This window comes from Oncorhynchus mykiss, chromosome Y, assembly GCF_013265735.2.
Source record: "Oncorhynchus mykiss isolate Arlee chromosome Y, USDA_OmykA_1.1, whole genome shotgun sequence".
Taxonomy (NCBI): Eukaryota; Metazoa; Chordata; class Actinopteri; order Salmoniformes; family Salmonidae; genus Oncorhynchus; species Oncorhynchus mykiss.
The window spans coordinates 6,276,053-6,296,299 of record NC_048593.1 but is presented as its reverse complement, the minus strand read 5'-3'; the positions used below and the strand labels follow the sequence as shown (position 1 = coordinate 6,296,299).

At 52.9% G+C, this 20,247-nt stretch overlaps 4 non-coding genes and 1 pseudogene across 4 annotated transcripts; all 5 read right to left on the bottom strand.

Moving 5' to 3' along the window:
• Positions 1–4,647: 4,647 nt before the first annotated feature.
• On the bottom strand, positions 4,648–4,764 carry LOC118945662. The gene has a single exon (XR_005040777.1). It is a non-coding gene; the product is annotated as a U5 spliceosomal RNA (small nuclear RNA).
• A 364-nt stretch (positions 4,765–5,128) lies between these two features.
• On the bottom strand, positions 5,129–5,310 carry LOC118945568. The gene has a single exon (XR_005040684.1). It is a non-coding gene; the product is annotated as a U2 spliceosomal RNA (small nuclear RNA).
• A 5,878-nt stretch (positions 5,311–11,188) lies between these two features.
• Positions 11,189–11,383, bottom strand: LOC118945539. The gene has a single exon (XR_005040673.1). It is a non-coding gene; the product is annotated as a U2 spliceosomal RNA (small nuclear RNA).
• A 5,766-nt stretch (positions 11,384–17,149) lies between these two features.
• LOC118945661 lies at positions 17,150–17,266 on the bottom strand. Its single transcript, XR_005040776.1, has one exon. It is a non-coding gene; the product is annotated as a U5 spliceosomal RNA (small nuclear RNA).
• A 449-nt stretch (positions 17,267–17,715) lies between these two features.
• LOC118945555 lies at positions 17,716–17,893 on the bottom strand (annotated as a pseudogene).
• Between the last annotated feature and the right edge of the window lie 2,354 nt (positions 17,894–20,247).

Here is a 20,247-nt window from a genome sequence, read left to right as displayed (position 1 = left end):
AGACCACTGACGAGATGCCCGCTACAGGCGCAGGACACCCTGCCTGCCTGACCTCCTCGTACAGGTGCCTGTGGTCTAAACCTACTCGGGCAACTTCAACCTCGGGGTGCGCACGCAGCCACTTGGCCGCATGGCCAAAGTGCCACGGCAGCTGTTCCGCCCGAGGACCCGCGTTAGACCACACCATTACGCTTCTCGCCTGATACGAGAAGAACACCCTCAGGAGGTAACCGGACGGGTGTATCACCGGATGAGCCAGTTCCGTCAACACAAAGGACATAAAGATTGTGTCCAGCTTGAGGGGGATGTTTGGTACCCCCCTACCTCCCTCCCCGATGGGACAGAGCATGCGTGCCCTGGCGACCCACTCGTACCTGCCACCCCACATGAACTGAAACACAAGCCTCACTAGAGGCCTCCTCAGACAAGCCGGCAATGGGTAGATGTACGCCAAATACAACAGAGATGGCAATACATCCACCTTTAGGATCAGGACCTTACCTATAAAAGACAAGGACCTAGCCTTCCACATTGCTAGCTTCCTCTGCACCACTGCGATACCCATGTTCCAGAGTTGCGTCGCTGAGCCGGAGGTCTCAAAATGGAACCCAAGAATCCTCAGGGCCCCCTCACAGAGAGAACCCCCCGGGCACATCCGTCCTACCGCGCCATCTACCGAAAAACTTAACGGAAGACTTTGCATGGTTCAGAACCGCCCCCGACGCTCGGGTGAAATCCCCAATGATGGCAAGGGACCTTGTCAGGCACGAGTCCTTGCATAGCAGCAAGGAAGTGTCGTCGGCGTACTGCGTCATCTTAACACGCAGCCCACCGCTTCCAGGGATCAACAAGCCCTCCACCCCTGTGTCTGCCCTAATGGCAGCCCCCAGAGGCTCCATGTACAGAACAAAGAGGAGTGCCGAGAGCGGGCACGCCTGCCTGACCCCAGACGAGAGGTCAAAAACGTTACCCAAGTGACCGTTTACGCTAACTCGACACCCCGCTCCGACATACAAAGTACGGATCCATCCTATATACTTCTCACCAAATCCTAATCTACCTAACACCCTGAATGGAAAAGATCTATTCACGCGATCAAAGGCTTTTGCCTGATCAAGCGCTGCTACCATTAAAGGCAGACCTCTATCTTCAACCCAAGCGATGGAGTCCCTGATCAACTGAAGGTTCCATCTAATAGAGCGTCCCTCTACCCCGCACGTCTGATCCTCGTGGACGACGTAGGGAAGGGCTGTGCGCAACCGGTCCGCTAAGACCTTTGCAAGCAACTTGTAATCTACACACAGCATGGTCAATGGCCGCCAGTTGCCAAGGTCTGTTGCGTCCCCCTTCTTGTACAGAAGTGACAGCACACCAACAGCCATTGATCCCCCTGGGACCCCTGTCTCAAGGATGGCCTTCAAGACTTTGAGTACCACAGGTCCAAGTATACCCCAAAACTTGAGGTAAAACTCGGCCGGTAGACCATCCATCCCAGGCACCTTCCCTTTACCCATCCTCCTGAGGGCGCTCTCAACCTCTTCGAGGGAGATCTGAGCCTCCATCACCTCTCTAACGTCCTCCGGCAATCGCCGGGACAGGTGTTCTAAAAACACATTTCCCTGCTCTATATCTACATCCCTTTCTTTAAATAACCCTCGGAAATGGTCAGTTGTCACCCTGACCATTTCCTCTGGTTCACTCACTACACTCCCATTTTCTTCCCTAACCCCATACATTACCTTCCTACTCTGTCTGCTCCTAACCGACTTAAAGAACATGGCGGAACAAGTCTCGTTGTGTTCTAAAAAGCCACTATGTGCACGCTCCAGGAAAGCTCGAGCCTTCTGCTCCTGCAGCTCCCTGAGCTGCGCCTTCAGGGCTGTGGATCTCTCCCAGTCAATCGACCCGCCGAGGTTGCCTGCCTCGTACTCAAGTTCGAGCAACCTTTGGATATGATCCACCTCCCTCCTTTCCTCCCTTTTCTTCCTCTTACCATATCCTATAATAAAGGCCCTAATCCTTACCTTTACTATATCCCACCACTCTAACACCCCCTCACACATGGGCCGGAGGCCTTCAAGCCTCCGAAACACCCCTGTGACAGCATTAACAAAGACCTGCTCATCCAGTAAATCTCGATCTAACTTCCAGTACCCCCTACCGAAGAGACAGACTGGCGACCCCACCTGCAGGAACACCCCGTCGTGGTCCGTATAGAAAGCAGGCAACAGCCGCCCAGACAACTGACCCAAAGACCTGGATACAAAAATGTAGTCGAGCCTCCGCGCAACCCCCCTGGAGTTGTGCCATGTGGGACCGACCATTGCCGGAGTAGTGTGCAGGCCACCATCAACCAGGCCATGGCAAGCCATTAGCCCGGTGATGGCGCCTGCACTACTGTCTCCCCCTATCCCCAAATCTATATTCAAATCACCTATCACTAAGTGCCTATTTGTGACACACAGGGGCGCCAGACAGTCCACCATCTCCCTCCTGTCTGCCGCCACCTGTGGCCCGTACACCCCAAATAACCAATATCTAATATCCCTATATGTGATATCTACACCCAAAACTCTCCCCTGTACTACGACAAAAGTGCTCTCTACAATAACCTCCCTATTCCCAAACAATATCCCTACCTCCGTTGAGTGCACCCCTCCTATGCCCCACAACGAATAACCCTTATCCCATTCTCTCCTAAACCTTTTGACATCCCCTCCATCCCTCAGGTGAACCTCCTGCAAAAAACAAACGTCAAAACCCACCCCTTCTAAAAAACTAAAAACCGCCCTCCTCTTAACAAAGTCCCTTAAACCCCTTACATTTAAACTAAACAAAATTAACATAAAGTTCTATTATAAAACAAAAATACCAATTATCTCGGAAATAAAAACCAAAAACAACCACCAAACAAACAGGAGGCTCACCTGATGCTCCCCTGGCCCATCACACCCGACAGGGACATCTTCCCCTCGTCCGACGTCCCCCCGTCCTCATCCATTCCTGCACCCCGGGCTCCCCACCAGCTTCCTCCCTGTAATCCTCCAAACTGAGGCTAGGGGACTCCATCTCCTCTAAGAGTATTTGGGGGCCCCCAGCCAAACAGCCCTGATCCTCTCCCAGGGATCCACCCCCCCCCCCCCCCCCCCCCCGTGCTGAGGGGCCGCCGCAAACAGTGAGGACAGGGACTTCCTCCTTAACCCCATCACTCGCTTGCCCCCCCCTTCCACACCCCCCTCCCTCTCCCTATCTGTCACGTCTGCCCCCCTCTTCCCTTTCTTCATCTTATTTGGTTTTATAGGAGGTGGAAGAGGTGTAAGGGGCTCAAGAGGCAGCGGGGAGACAGCACCTCCCAGCTCCTCCGCCAGTTCCCTCATCTCTTCCACTAGTAGGTCCGACGCACAGTTCCCCCACTCTCGCCTCCCCTCCACCCCCTCCCCAGTTCCTGCCGCAGGCGCCCACCCCCCCCCCACAGGTCCTGCCACAGTTACCCCCACCCCCCCCCCACAGGTCCTGCCACAGGCACCCCCACACCCGTGGCACACCTTTTGCTCGCCACATCCCCTTGCCTCGTGCTCACCTGACCCACAGATCCTGCACTTTCTGATGCCTTCGCACGAGGCCATGGTATGTCCGTAGGCCATACAACGCCTGCAGAACGGTGGCTGACGGGCATAATATAACGTCCCCCTGTCAGCCCCCAGGGAGAACATCGCGGGGGGATGGAGGTAACCCCCCAGGCCCTTGGGGTCTTCTTTGAGAAGAGCCTGGAAAATCCTCTTCCCGTTCCAAAAGCCGAGCGAGTCCCTGAGGGGCCTTGCTGAGGAGATATTTTCCATATACCTCCCCAGGAAGGCCCTCACATCTTCGTCCTTTACATGCGGGTTATACATGTTTACAGTCACCACCCTGAAATTGTTCTTAGCCGGGCTGGTGACTGTATAATGGACCAATGGCTTTTCACCTCCCACTTCTTTGACCCTTTTCATTATCTCCTCATGTTTCTCCTCGGTGTAGAGGGTCACTTCAAAAGCCCCCTCCATCTGGTTCCCTTGGAGACACAGCACATCCTTAACCGTGAGCTTCAAGATACCCATCATGACAGCCCTCCCGAAGCTCTCCCGTCCAATTGGCTCCATGTCCTTCTCCTTCCAAGTAAACCTGGAATTTGCTTGCCCAATCCCGGGGATCGTCCTGTTATTCTGGATTCTTGCCATTTCCTCCTTATAAATGGATTAATCTTGAAAAACCAAAAACACAAAAAAACGGCTCTCTTCAAAAGGAGACCGTTGTATAAATTTTGCCAAAAAGTGAGGGAAAAATTGACCCAAACAAGCAAAAATTCTTCGTACACCCTCCGATCCTCGGCTTCCGGCTAGGCGAACTCTAGGGCACCGCAGTACCAAGTCTGATCTTAGCCGGAAGGCCGAGAAGCGATAACCCACAAATGGAACCCTGAAACCGCTGGACCCCCGGGGGTCTCGACAGACCTCAGCGGGTGTGTTGGCAAAAGCCAGCTCCTCTCTCCCTCCAACCCCCACTCAACCACCCACCCACCCACCGTTTCCCTGGCAACAAGCAGGTGTTTTTGGGAAAAAGTCACTATCCTGGCCCATCTCTGTCAATTTCTCTTGAAACAAGATACCGGGCTCTGCAAGAAGCAAAGCCGCTCCAAAAATACGTTGAACTCGTAAGTGTTCCTCTCCACGGAAGTCTTTAGTAAAAGGCGAAAGGCTTGTGCGTAATGAAGAGAAACCAGAGTCATATGGAAGTCAAGAGGTCGGGGCCCGAGACACACTCTGTGCACTCTAGGCAGGGTTCCCGCGGGTGCTCCCGGAACCCACTCTTCCAAGTTTTCGAAGGCTGTGGATAAAAAGAAGGTCACAGACACAGAGACACAGAGGCACAGCAACAGAGAGAGAGAGACACACACACACACACAATCCTGGCCCCAATTTTTTTTTTTTAAGTAAAATGGCGGGAAATGGGGGACCCCATTGAAGGGCGCTTCGCCTTTCTTTCAGTTTGAATGTTTCTTTCCTCTTCTTCTGTCTGCCAGCTAGCTAGCTAGCTAGCCAGCTGTTTACATAGCTTTGTGAATTTGCATTTTTCCTTGACAACGGGAGAAAAGTGTTGCACCGTTCCCGGAGGTACTGCAATACCGGGTCGATGCGTGGAGCGGACGGAGCAAGCCCCATTTCCGACTCCCTGTTCGAAAAATACATTTAATATGTAGTCCCCCGATACGTATCAGATATTAAACTGATAAGAACAGATTTTTTAATATTTTTTTTACAAAAAATAATTTATTACTTTCAAATACCATCCATTCTATACAAAATCATACTTTCTATACAAACGTAAATAATGGTATTTTCATTTTAAATGACACCCAAACACCCAAAAAACCAAAGATCCTCAGGGGAGCATCGTCCCTCCCCGTCATACCTAACCAATACCTAACCCTATCTCCCCGTCCCTAATCTATCCCCTTACAACACTCAATCTAACACTAACAGTCCTAAACCCCCTTTCCACCTCTCCCGTGCCGCATGCTGCCCCCACTTATTTTCCTCCCTCTTCATCCTCCCTCTTAAATCTCCTTCCACCCTCCTCACTATCCCTTCCACCCCCCAATCTCTCCCTGTCTTTACCAAATTCTGCCTGGCTTCCCACAGCCCCCGTTTAAAGAGGCTCATGAGAAGCCAGAGCAGAAACCTATCCCTATCTGTTCCCCTCGCTCTCCCTACACCTCTATCTAATCTAGCCCACGTCACCACAAAATCACTCCTGACCAACCCTATCAACACCCGTGCCCTAGCCCATACCACTCCGGCAACGGCACAGTCCCAAATGGCATGGCGCACAGTCTCCTCCCTGCCACAAGCAGATCTTGGGCAGGTGGGGGATCGCGCCAAGCTATGCCGGTACATGATGGAACGTACCGGCAAACACTTGTGGAGGCTCAACCAATTCAGGTCCTTGAGCCTGTTGTCCAGGCCCCGCGCCTGCACTCCCTCCCAGACCACTGACGAGATGCCCGCTACAGGCGCAGGACTCCCTGCCTGCCTGACCTCCTCGTACAGGTGCCTGTGATCTAAACCTACTCGGGCAACTTCAACCTCGGGGTGCGCACGCAGCCACTTGGCCGCATGGCCAAAGTGCCACGGCAGCTGTTCCGCCCGAGGACCCGCGTTAGACCACACCATTACGCTTCTCGCCTGATACGAGAAGAACACCCGCAGGAGGTAACCGGACGGGTGTTTAACCGGACGAGCAAGCTCCGTCAACAGGAAAGAAACAAAAATGGCGTCTAGCTTGAGGGGGAGATGTGGTACCCCCCTACCTCCCTCCCCGATGGGACAGAGCATGCGCGCCCTGGCGACCCACTCGTACCTGCCACCCCACATGAACTGAAACACGAGCCTCACTAGATACCTTCTCAGACAAGCCGGCAATGGGTAGATGTACGCAGAGTACAAAAGAGATGGCAATACATCCACCTTTAGGACCAGGACCTTACCTATAAAAGACAAAGACCTAGCCTTCCACATTGCTAGCTTCCTCTGAACAACTGCGATACCCATGTTCCAGTTCAGCGTCGCTGAGCCGGAGGTCTCAAAATGGACCCCGAGAATCCTCAGGGCCCCCTCACAGAGAGATAACCCCCCGGGCACATCTGTCCTACCGCGCCATCTTCCGAAAAACTTAACGGAAGACTTTGCATGATTCAGAACCGCCCCCGACGCTTGGGTGAAATCCCCAATGATGGCAAGGGACCTTGTCAAGCACGAGTCCTTGCACAGCAGCAAGGAAGTGTCGTCGGCGTACTGCGTCATCTTAACACGCAGCCCACCGCTTCCAGGGATCAACAAACCCTCCACCCCTGTGTCTGCCCTAATGGCAGCCCCCAGAGGCTCCATGTACAGAACGAAGAGGAGAGCCGAGAGTGGGCATCCCTGCCTGACCCCAGACGAGAGGTCAAAAACGTCACCTAAGTGACTATTTACACTTACTCGGCACCCCGCTCCGACATATAATGTACGGATCCATCCTATGTACTTCTCCCCAAATCCTAATCTACCTAACACCCTGAATAGAAAATATCTATTCACGCGATCAAAGGCTTTCGCCTGATCTAGCGCTGCTACCATTAAAGGCAGCCCTCTATCTTCAACCCAGGCGATGGAGTCCCTGATCAACTGTAGGTTCCATCGAATAGAGCGGCCCTCAACCCCACACGTCTGATCCTCATGAACAACGTAGGGAAGGGCTGTGCGTAACCGATCCGCTAAGACCTTTGCAAGTAGCTTGTAATCTACGCACAGCATGGTCAATGGCCGCCAGTTGCTAAGGTCAGTTACTTCCCCCTTCTTATAAAGAAGTGACAGCACACCAACAGCCATTGATCCCCCCGGGACCCCCGTCTCAAGGATGGCCTTCAAGACTTCGAGGACCACTGGTCCAAGTATACCCCAAAACTTGAGGTAAAACTCAGCCGGCAGCCCATCCATCCCAGGCACCTTCCCTTTTCCCATCCTCCTAAGAGCGCTCTCAACCTCCTCTAGTGAGATCTGGGCCTCCATCACGTCTCTAATGTCCTCCGGCAACCGCCGAGACAAGTGTTCTAAAAACACGTTTCCCTGCTCTACATCTATCTCCCTTTCCTTAAATAAACCTCGGAAATGATCAGTTGTCACCCTGACCATTTCCTCTGGTTTACTTACTATACTACCATTTTCTTCCCTAACGCCATGCATTACCTTCCTACTCTGCCTGGGCCTAACCGACTTAAAGAACATAGCGGAACAAGTCTCATTATGTTCTAGGAAGCCACTATGCGCACGCTCCAGGAAAACTCGAGCCTTCTGCTCCTGCAGCTCCCTGAGCTGCGCCTTTAGGGCTGCGAATCTCTCCCAGTCAATCGACCCGCCGAGGTTGCCTGCCTCGTGCTCGAGTTCAATTAACCTTTGGATACGATCCACCTCCCTCCTTTCCTCACTTTTTTTCCTTTTACAATATCCTATTATAAAAGCCCTAATCCTCACCTTCACTAAATCCCACCACTCTAACACCCCCTCGCACATGGACCGGAGGCCGTCAAGCCTCCGAAAGAAACAAAAAAATGCGTCAGCGAAAGCCTGCTCCTCCAGTATACCCCGATCTAGCTTCCAGTACCCCCTACCGAAGAGGCAGACTGGCGACCCCACCTGCAGGAACACCCCGTCGTGATCCGTGAAGAAAACAGGCAACAGTCGCCCAGACAACTGACCCAAAGACCTGGATAGAAAAATGTAGTCGAGCCTCCGCGCAACCCCCCTGGAGTTGAACCATGTAGGACCGACCATTGCCGGAGTAGTGTGCAGACCACCATCAACCTGACCATGGCAAGCCATTAGCCCGGTGATGGCGCCTGCACTACTATCACCACCTACCCCTAAATCTATATTAAAATCCCCTCCTATCACCAAGTGCCTATTTGTAACACACAGGGGCGCCAGACAGTCCACCATCTCCCTCCTGTCTGCCGCCACCTGTGGCCCATACACCCCAATTAACCTATACCTAGCTTCTCTATACACTACATCTATCCCCAATACTCTACCCTGCATTATAACAAAAGTGCTCTCTACCTTAACCTCTCTATTCCCACACAAAATTCCTACTCCTTTTGAGTGCACCCCTCCTATGCCCCAAAAAGATTTCCCCTTATCCCACTCCCTCCTAAATCTACACACATCCCCACCATCCCTCAGGTGAACCTCCTGTAAAAAACAAAAATCAAACCCCACACCCTCTAAAAAATTAAACACCGCCCTCCTTTTAATAACATCCCTCAACCCCCTTACATTTAAACTAAACAATTTAACAGAAATATTCATTTAATTATTTACAAACAAACAAACAAATAACCCCAAACCAAACAAAAAACAGGAGACTCACCCGATGCTCCCCTGGTCCATCTCCACCGGCGGGGACGTCCTCTCCACTCCCGACGCCCCCCCCGTCCTCCTCCAGCTCTCCAACCCAGGATGCAGGCAGTGTGTTAGGCCGAGTGCCCTGCATCCTGGGTTCCTCACCACCACCCTCCACCCCCCCCCTCCCTGTATGCCTCGGGGCTGAGCGTAGGGGACCCCATCTCCCCAAACAGTAGTTGGGATCCCTCTAGCACACAGCCCACAGACCCCTCACTGGAGTCATCCTCCACCAGGATGTAAGGGGCTGAGGCAAACAGGGAGGCCAACGCCCCCCCCTTCCCCTCCACACCCCCCTCCCTCTCACTACCTGCCAAGCTTACCCTCTTCTTCCCCTTCTTCTTTGGTGAAGGAGGTAGCGGGGAGACACAACGTCCCCTCCCCGCTAACTCCTCCACCAATTCCCTTGTCTCTTCCTCGAGGAAGCCTGGCAGGCTGTCCCCCCACTCCTTCCCCCCATCTCCCCCTCCCACCTCCACCCCTCCCTCCGTCCCCATCACCATCACCGTCCCCTCTTCCACTCCTTCTCGCACCACTGTCCCACTCTCCCTCTTCTCCGCTCCTTCCCGTTCTTCCGCCTTCTTTTTCTTCTCTCCTTTTTCCTTCTTTCCATCTTCACTCCTCTTTCTTCTCTCCTCTTCCTTCTTCCCATCCTCTTCCATTGCCGTCTTTTCCCCTGTGCCATCCGTACAATCCGCACGCGTCCTTTCTTTCCTCCCCCCATCCCCCGCTCCCCCCCCAGCTGCAGACGCGTATGACCTGTGACGAGCCGGGCAATTACGCCACAGGTGTGCTTTCGAGCCACACCCGTGGCAAGCCTTGGGCTCGTCACATTCCTTGGCCTCGTGCTCTTCCGATCCACAAAACCGACACTTCTTGGTGCTGCACGAGGCCAGGATATGGCTGTAGGCCATACAACGCCTGCAGAACGGGGGCTGACGGGCATAATACAACGTCCCCCTGTCAGCCCCCAGGGAGAACATCGCCGGAGGATGGAGGTAGCCATCCACACTCTTCGGGGACTCCCTGAGTAACGCCTGGAAACCTCTTCTCCCGTTCCAGAAACCCAGGGAGTCCCTGAGGTACCTCGCTGAGGAGACATTGTCCATATACCTCCCCAGAAAGGCCCTCACTTCTTCATCCTTCACGTGCGGATTGTACATGGTTACGGTGACCACCCTGAAGTTGTTCCTTGCCAGGCTGGTCACCGTGTAATGGCACAGGGGTTTCGGTCCTTTTCCTTCTCTCACCTTCTTCATAACTTCGTCGTGTTTTCCTTCCACTTGTAACGTCACATCATATCCTTTCTCGATGGGATTCCCTTGAAGGCATAGTACATCTTTTACTTCCAGCTGTAGGCAACCCATCAGAACATTTCTCCCGAAGGTTTCTCTCACCCAAGGCTCCATCTCTTTTTCCCTCCAGGAAAAACGCACCGTGTTGGCCAGTCCAATCGTAGGAACCGACCGTGATGAACTGTCCTGCGCCATCTCCACAAGGAGACTAGCGCACCCGGTTCACCAACCTCTTCCAAAAAACAAGAAAATACAAAGAAGACAAGAAATTATATATCAAAAAATGTTCAAAAACAAAAAAACACACTTACCGCTCTCCTGGTTCTACCTTTTGACTAAGCGGGCTTTGGGGCACCTCGGTACCAAGCTTGATCTGAGCCAAAAGGCCGAGAAGCGATAACCCACAAATGGAACCCTGAAACCGCCGGACCCCCGGGGGTCTCGACAGACCTCAGCGGGTGGGTTGGCAAAAGCCAGCTCCTCTCTCCCTCCAACCCCCACTCAACCAAAAAAAAAGTAAAAGGCGAAAGGCTTGTGCGTAATGAAGAGAAACCAGAGTCATATGGAAGTCAAGAGGTCGGGGCCCGAGACACACTCTGTGCACTCTAGGCAGGGTTCCCGCGGGTGCTCCCGGAACCCACTCTTCCAAGTTTTCGAGGGCTGTCTGTGGATAAAAAGAAGGAGGCAGAGGCAGAGGCAGAGGCAGAGAGAGAGAGAGAGAGAGAGAGAGAATCCTGGCCCCAAATTTTTTTTTTTTTAAGTAAAATGGCGGGAAACGGGGGACCCCATTGAAGGGCGCTTCGCCTTTCTTTCAGTTTGAATGTTTCTTTCCTTCTCTTCTTCTGCTAGCCAGCTAGCTAGCTAGCCAGCTGTTTACATAGCTTTGTGAATTTGCATTTTTCCTTGACAACGGGAGAAAAGTGTTGCACCGTTCCCGGAGGTACTGCAATACCGGGTCGATGCGTGGAGCGGACGGAGCAAGCCCCATTTCCGACTCCCTGTTCGAAAAATCAATTTAATATGTAGTCCCCCGATGGGGGACGTATCAGATATTAAACTGATAAGAACAGATTTTTTTTAAATTTTTATTTTTTATTTTTTAGAAAAAATAATTTATTACTTACTATGCCATTCATTCATACAATTCAAAAATTATAATTTTCTTTCCAACTTAAATAATGGCATTTTCAAATAACCAAGAACACACAAACCAAAAACAAAAACTCAGGGGAGCATCATCCCCCCATCCATTCCTAACCACTACCTTTCCCTATCTCTCCGCTCCTAATCTATCCCCTTATAAATCTCAATCTAACACCCCCAGCCCTAAACCCCCTTTCCATCTCTCCCGTGCCGCATGTTTCCCCCACCTCCTCCCTCTTCATCCTACCTCTTAAATCTCATTCCACCCTCCTAAATATCCCTTCCACCCCCCAATCTCTCCCTGTCTTTACCAAATTCTGCCTGGCTTCCCACAGCCCCCGTTTAAAGAGGCTCATGAGAAGCCAGAGCAGAAATCTATCCCTATCTGTACCCCTCGCTCTCCCTACACCTCTCTCTAACCTAGCCCATGTCACCACAAAATCCCCTCTTACCAAACTTATCAACACCCGTGCCCTCGCCCATACCACTCCGGCAAAGGCACAGTCCCAAAAAGCATGGCGCACAGTCTCCTCCCTGCCACAAGCAACCCTTGGGCAGGTGGGGGATCGCGCCAAGCTATGCCGGTACATGGTGGACCGTACCGGCAAACACTTGTGGAGGCTCAACCAATTCAGGTCCTTGAGCCTGTTGTCCAGGCCCCGCTCCTGCACTCCCTCCCAGACCACTTCCGAGATGCCCGCTACAGGCGCAGGACTCCCTGCCTGCCTGACCTCTTCGTACAGGTGCCTGTGGTCTAAACCTACTCGGGCAACTTCAACCTCGGGGTGCGCACGCAACCACTTGGCCGCATGGCCAAAGTGCCACGGCAGCTGTTCCGCCCGAGGACCCGTGTTAGACCACACCATTACGCTTCTCGCTTGGTAGGAGAAGAACACCCGCAGGAGGTAACCGGACGGGTGTATCACCGGATGAGCCAACACAAAGGACACAAAAATTGTGTCCAGCTTGAGGGGGATGTTAGGTACCCCCCTACCTCCCTCCCCGATGGGACAGAGCATGCGTGCCCTGGCGACCCACTCGTACCTGCCACCCCACATGAACTGAAACACAAGCCTCACTAGAGGCCTCCTCAGACAAGCCGGCAATGGGTATATGTATGCCAAATACAAAAGAGATGGCAATACATCCACCTTTAGAACCAGGACCTTACCTATAAAAGACAAAGACCTAGCCTTCCACATTGCTAGCTTCCTCTGTACCACTGCGATCCTCATGTTCCAGTTCAGCGTCGCTGAGCCAGAGGTCTCAAAATGGACCCCGAGAATCCTCAGGGCCCCCTCACAGAGAGATAACCCCCCGGGCACATCCGTTCTACCGCGCCATCTTCCGAAAAACTTAACGGAAGACTTTGCATTGTTCAGAACCGCCCCCGACGCTCGGGTGAAATCCCCAATGATGGCAAGGGACCTTGTCAGGCACGAGTCCTTGCATAGTAGCAAGGAAGTGTCGTCGGCGTACTGCGTCATCTTAACACGCAGCCCACCGCTTCCAGGGATCGACAAACCCTCCACCCCTGTGTCTGCCCTAATGGCAGCCCCCAGAGGCTCCATGTACAGAACGAAGAGGAGTGCCGAGAGCGGGCACCCCTGCCTGACCCCAGACGAGAGGTCAAAAACGTCACCCAAGTGACCGTTTACGCTTACTCGACACCCCGCTCCGACATATAATGTACGGATCCATCCTATATACTTCTCCCCAAACCCTAATCTACCTAATACCCTGAATAGAAAGGATCTATTCACGCGATCAAAGGCTTTCGCCTGATCAAGCGCCGCTACCATTAAAGGCAGACCTCTATCTTCAACCCAGGCGATGGAGTCCCTGATCAACTGAAGGTTCCATCTAATTGAGCGTCCCTCTACCCCGCACGTCTGATCCTCATGGACGACGTAGGGAAGTGCTGTGCGCAACCGGTCCGCTAAGACCTTTGCAAGCAACTTGTAGTCTACACACAGCATGGTCAACGGCCGCCAGTTGCCAAGGTCAGTTGCGTCCCCCTTCTTGTAAAGAAGTGACAGCACACCGACTACCATTGAACCCCCCGGGACACCCGTCTCGAGGATGGCCTTCAAGACTTTGAGTACCACCGGTCCAAGTATACCCCAAAACTTGAGGTAAAACTCCGCCGGCAGCCCATCCATCCCAGGCACCTTCCCTTTTCCCATCCTCCTAAGAGCGCTCTCAACCTCTTCTAGTGAGATCTGGGCCTCCATCACGTCTCTAATGTCCTCCGGCAACCGCCGGGACAAGTGTTCTAAAAACACATTTCCCTGCTCTACATCTATTTCCCTTTCCTTAAATAAACCTCGGAAATGATCAGTTGTCACCCTGACCATCTCCTCTGGTTTACTTACTACACTACCATCTTCTTTTCTAACTCCATGCATTACCTTCCTTCTCTGCCTTGCCCTAACCGACTTAAAGAACATAGCGGAACAAGTCTCATTATGTTCTAAAAAGCCACTATGTGCACGCTCCAGGAAAGCTCGAGCCTTCAGCTCCTGCAGCTCCCTGAGCTGCGCCTTCAGGGCTGTGGATTTCTCCCAGTCAAACGAACCACCGAGGTTGCCTGCCTCGTACTCAAGTTCGAGCAACCTTTGGATATGATCCACCTCCCTCCTTTCCTCCCTTTTCTTCCTCTTACCATATCCTATAATAAAGGCCCTAATCCTTACCTTTACTATATCCCACCACTCTAACACCCCCTCACACATGGGCCGGAGGCCTTCAAGCCTCCGAAACACCCCTGTGACAGCATTAACAAACACCTGCTCATCCAGTAAATCCCAATCTAGTTTCCAGTACCCCCTACCGAAGAGGCAGACTGGCGACCCCACCTGCAGGAGCACCCCGTCATGGTCCGAAAAGAAGACAACCGACCGACCCAAAGACCCAGATACAAAAATATAGTCGAGCCTCCGCGCAACCCCCCTGGAGTTGCGCCATGTGGGACCGACCATTGCCGGAGTAGTGTGCAGGCCACCATCAACCAGGCCATGGCAAGCCATTAGCCCGGTGATGGCGCCTGCACTACTGTCTCCCCCTATCCCCAAATCTATATTCAAATCACCTCCTATCACTAAGTGCCTATTTGTGACACACAGGGGCGCCAGACAATCCACCATCTCCCTCCTGTCTGCCGCCACCTGTGACCCGTACACCCCAAATAACCTATATCTAATATCCCTATATGTGATATCTACACCCAAAACTCTCCCCTGTACTACGCCAAAAGTGCTCTCTACAATAATCTCCCTATTCCCAATCAATATCCCTACCCCCGTTGAGTGCACCCCTCCTATGCCCCACAACGAATAACCCTTATCCCACTCTCTCCTAAACCTTTTGACATCCCCTCCATCCCTCAGGTGAACCTCCTGCAAAAAACAAACGTCAAAACCCACCCCTTCTAAAAAACTAAACACCGCCCTCCTCTTAACAAAATCTCTTAAACCCCTTACATTTAAACTAAACAAAAGTATCATAAGATTCTATTATAAAACAAAAATACCAATTATCTCAGAAAATAAAAACCAAAAACAACCACCAAACGAACAGGAGGCTCACCTGATGCTCCCCTGGCCCATCACACCCGACAGGGACATCTTCCCCTCGTCCGACGTCCCCCCGTCCTCATCCATTCCTCCAGCCCAGGATGCAGGAATGGTGTTAGGGTTAGGAGTACCCTGCACCCCGGGCTCCCCACCAGCTTCCTCCCTGTAATCCTCCAAACTGAGGCTAGGGGACTCCATCTCCTCTAAGAGGATTTGGGGACCCCCAGCCAAACAGCCCTGATCCTCTCCCAGGGATCCACCCTCCCCCCCGTGCTGAGGGGCCTCTGCAAACAGTGAGGACAGGGACTTCCTCCTTAACCCCATCACTCGCTTGCCTCCCCCCTTCCACACCCCCTCCCTCTCCCTATCTGTCACGTCTGCCCCCCTCTTCCCTTTCTTCATCTTATTTTGTTTTTTAGGTGGAAGAGGTATAAGGGGCTCAAGAGGCAGCGGGGAGACAGCACCTCCCAGCTCCTCCATCTCCTCCACCAGTAGGTCCGACGCACAGTCCCCCCACTCCCGCCTCCCCTCCACCCCCTCCCCAGGACAGGGACTTCCTCCTTAACCCCATCACTCGCTTGCCCCCCCCTTCCACACCCCCCTCCCTCTCCCTATCTGTCACTTCTGCCCCCCTCTTCCCTTTCTTCATCTTATTTTGTTTTTTTGGTGGAAGAGGTATAAGGGGCTCAAGAGGCAGCGGGGAGACAGCACCTTCCAGCTCCTCCGCCAGCTCCCTCATCTCCTCCACCAGTAGGTCCGACGCACAGTCCCCCCACTCCCGCCTCCCCTCCACCCCCTCCCCAGGTCCTGCCACAGGCGCCCCCTCCCCCCTCACAGGTCCTACCACAGGCACCCCCACAGGTCCTACCACCGGAACCCCCTCCCCCACCACCCCCTCCCCCGTTGATCTTTCACGCTCTTCCTTCTTTCTTTCTCCTCCCGCTGTCACTCCTTTCTCCTCTTCTTGCCCTCTGGTCCAGCCGTCTGCGCCTGAAAAGGCCGTCCTTCCCCTCCTCTTCTTCCCCCATCCCCCTCTCCTGCCCTCCCTCCAGCTGCAGACGCGTATGACCTCTGCATGGCCGGGCACTCCCGCCACAGGTGTGCAGATGAGCCACACCCGTGGCACGCCTTAGGCACTTTGCAGTCCCTCGCCTCGTGCTCCCCAGATCCACAATACCTACACTTCCTTGTGTCGCACGAGGCGAGGATATGGCCGTAGGCCATACACCGCCTGCAAAACGGAGGCTGACGGGCATAATACAGAGTTCCCCTGTCAGCCCCCAGGGAGAACATCGCCGGAGGATGGAGGAAACCATCATGCCCCTCTGGGTCCTCCCTGAGCAACGTCTGAAAAACTCTCCTTCCATTCCAGAAGCCCAGGGAGTCCCTTATGAGCCTTGCCGTTGATATATTGTCCAAATACCGGCCCAAAAAAGACCTCACCTCTTCGTCAGTCAAATGAGGGTTATACATATTTACTGTGACCAGCCTGAAATTACTTTTTCCCAGGCTGGTCACCTCGTAATTGCACATCGGTTTCTCCTTTCCCACCTCTCTTGCCTTCTTCAGCACTTCTTCAAATTTTTCCTCCTTCTTCAACGTCACATCAAAACCTCTCCCACCTCCAACTTTAGGGACCCGATCAAAATAGCCCTTCCAAACATCTCCCTCCCAAACGGCTCCATCTCCTTATTCCTCCAGGCAAACCTCACAGTATTTGCTATACCGATCCCAGGCATCTTTGGTGTGGAAAACCGAGCCATTTTTCAAAACAGAGAAAAATACTCAAAATAGAAAAGGAAACATTTTTGTTTTCCGCACGAAAAAATTCTTACCGCCCTCCTAGGACGACCTCTTGGCTCAGGGGCTCTAGGACACCTCGGTGTCAAGCTTGTACTGAGCCAAAAGGCCGAGAAGCGATAACCCACAAATGGAACCCTGAAACCGCCGGACCCCCGGGGGTCTCGACTGACCTCAGCGGGTGGGTTGGCAAAAGCCAGCTCCTCTCTCCCTCCAACCCCCACTCAACCAACCACCCACCCACCCACCCACCGTTTCCCTGGCAACAAACAGGCAGGTGTTTTTTGGAAAAAGTCGCTAATGCGTCTTTAAGTCACTATCCTGGCCCATCTCTGTCAATTTCCCTTGAAACAAGATACCGGGCTCTGCAAGAAGCAAAGCCGCTCCAAAAATACGTTGAACTCGTAAGTGTTCCTCTCCACGGAAGTCTTTAGTAAAAGGCGAAAGGCTTGTGCGTAATGAAGAGAAACCAGAGTCATATGGAAGTCAAGAGGTTGGGGCCCGAGACACACTCTGTGCACTCTAGGCAGGGTTCCCGCGGGTGCTCCCGGAACCCACTCTTCCAAGTTTTCGAGGGCTGTCTGTGGATAAAAAGGTCACAGACACAGAGGCACAGGGACAGACAGAGAGAGAGAGACAGAGACAGAGAGACAGAGAGACAGAGACAGAGAGACAGAGAGAGAGAGAGAGAGAGAGAGAGACACACACACACACACACACACACACACAATCCTGGCCCCAAATTTCCCCCAAATTTCCCCCAAAAATGGCGGGAAACGGGGGACCCCATTGAAGGGCACTTCGCCTTTCTTTCAGTTTGAATGTTTCTTTCCTTCTCTTCTTCTGCTAGCCAGCTAGCTAGCTAGCTAGCTAGCCAGCTGTTTACATAGCTTTGTGAATTTGCATTTTTCCTTGACAACGGGAGAAAAGTGTTGCACCGTTCCCGGAGGTACTGCAATACCGGGTCGATGCGTGGAGCGGACGGAGCAAGCCCCATTTCCGACTCCCTGTTCGAAAAATCCGTTTAATATGTAGTCCCCCGATGGGGGACGTATCAGATATTAAACTGATAAGATCAGATTTTTTTTTTTTTACAAAAAATAATTTATTTACCATCAATACCATTCATTCTTTTACAAAATCATATTTCTCATTCATTCTTATTAAACTCTATTTACAAAAAAACACCCAACAAAAACAAACCTCAGGGGAGCATCGTCCCTCCCCGTCATTCCTAACCAATACCTAACCCTTCCCTATCTTCCCTTCCCTAATCTATCCCCTTACAAACCTCACTCTAACACTCCCAGCCCTAATCCCCCCTTCCACCTCTCCCGTGCCGCATGCTGCCCCCACTTTACTTCCTCCCTCTTCATCCTCCCCCTCACATCACCTTCCACCCTCCTCACTATCCCTTCCACCCCCCAATCTCTCCCTGTCTTAACTAAATTCTGCCTGGCTTCCCACAGCCCCCTTTTAAAGAGACTCATGAGAAGCCAGAGCAGAAACCTGTCCCTATCCGTTCCCCTCGCTCTCCCTACGCCTCGCTCTAACCTAGCCCAAGTCAGCAAAAAATCGCTCCTAACCATACCTAGCAACACCCGTGCCCTAGCCCAGACTAGTCCGGCAAAGGCACAGTCCCAGAAGGCATGGCGCACAGTCTCCTCCCTGCCACAAGCAGATCTTGGACAGGTGGAGGATCGCGACAAACTATGCCGGTACATGATGGAACGTACCGGCAAGCACTTATGGAGGCTCAACCAATTCAGGTCCTTGAGCCTGTTGTCCAGGCCCCGCGCCTGCACTCCCTCCCAGACCACTGACGAGATGCCCGCTACAGGCGCAGGACTCCCTGCCTGCCTGACCTCCTCGTACAGGTGCCTGTGGTCTAAACCTACTCGGGCAACTTCAACCTCGGGGTGCGCACGCAGCCACTTGGCCGCATGGCCAAAGTGCCACGGCAGCTGTTACGCCCGAGGACCCGCGTTAGACCACACCATTACGCTTCTCGCCTGATACGAGAAGAACACCCGCAGGAGGTAACCGGACGGGTGTATAACTGGCTGAGCAAGCTCCGTCAACAAGAAAGAAACAAAAATTGCGTCCAGCTTGAGGGGGAGATGTGGTACCCTACCTCCCTCCCCGAAGGGACAGAGCATGCGCGCCCTGGCGACCCACTCGTACCTGCCACCCCACATGAACTGAAACACAAGCCTCACTAGAGGCCTCCTCAGACAAGCCGGCAATGGGTAGATGTACGCCAAGTACAAAAGAGATGGCAATACATCCACCTTTAGGACCAGGACCTTACCTATAAAGGACAAAGACCTAGCCTTCCACATTGCCAACTTCTTCTGTACCACTGCAATAACCATGTTCCAGTTCAGCGTCGCTGAGCCAGAGGTCTCAAAATGGACCCCGAGAATCCTCAGGGCCCCCTCACAGAGAGATAACCCCCCGGGCACATCCGTCCTACCGCGCCATCTTCCGAAAAACTTAACGGAAGACTTTGCATGATTCAGAACCGCCCCCGACGCTTGGGTGAAATCCCCAATGATGGCAAGAGACCTTGTCAGGCACGAGTCCTTGCACAACAGCAAGGAAGTGTCGTCGGCGTACTGCGTCATCTTAACACGCAGCCCACCGCTCCCAGGGATCAACAAGCCCTCCACCCCTGTGTCTGCCCTAATGGCAGCCCCCAGAGGCTCCATGTACAGTACGAAGAGGAGGGCCGAGAGTGGGCATCCCTGCCTGACCCCAGACGAGAGGTCAAAAACGTCACCTAAGTGACTATTTACACTAACTCGACACCCCGCTCCGACATATAATGTACGGATCCATCCTATAAACTTCTCCCCAAATCCTAATCTACCTAATACCCTGAATAGAAAGGATCTATTCACGCGATCAAAGGCTTTCGCCTGATCTAGCGCTGCTACCATTAAAGGCATCCCTCTATCTTCAACCCAGGCGATGGAGTCCCTAATCAACTGTAGGTTCCATCTTATAGAGCGGCCCTCTACCCCGCACGTCTGATCCTCATGGACGACGTAGGGAAGGGCTGTGCGCAACCGGTCTGCTAAACCCTTTGCAAGAATCTTGTAATCTACGCACAGCATGGTCAACGGCCGCCAGTTGCCAAGGTCAGTTGCTTCCCCCTTCTTATAAAGAAGTGACAGCACACCAACAGCCATTGATCCCCCCGGGACCCCCGTCTCAAGGATGGCCTTCAAGACTTCGAGGACCACCGGTCCAAGTATACCCCAAAACTTGAGGTAAAACTCAGCCGGCAGCCCATCCATCCCAGGCACCTTCCCTTTACCCATCCTCCTAAGAGCGCTCTCAACCTCTTCTAGTGAGATCTGGGCCTCCATCACGTCTCTAATGTCCTCCGGCAACCGCCGGGACAAGTGTTCTAAAAACACGTTTCCCTGCTCTACATCTATTTCCCTTTCCTTA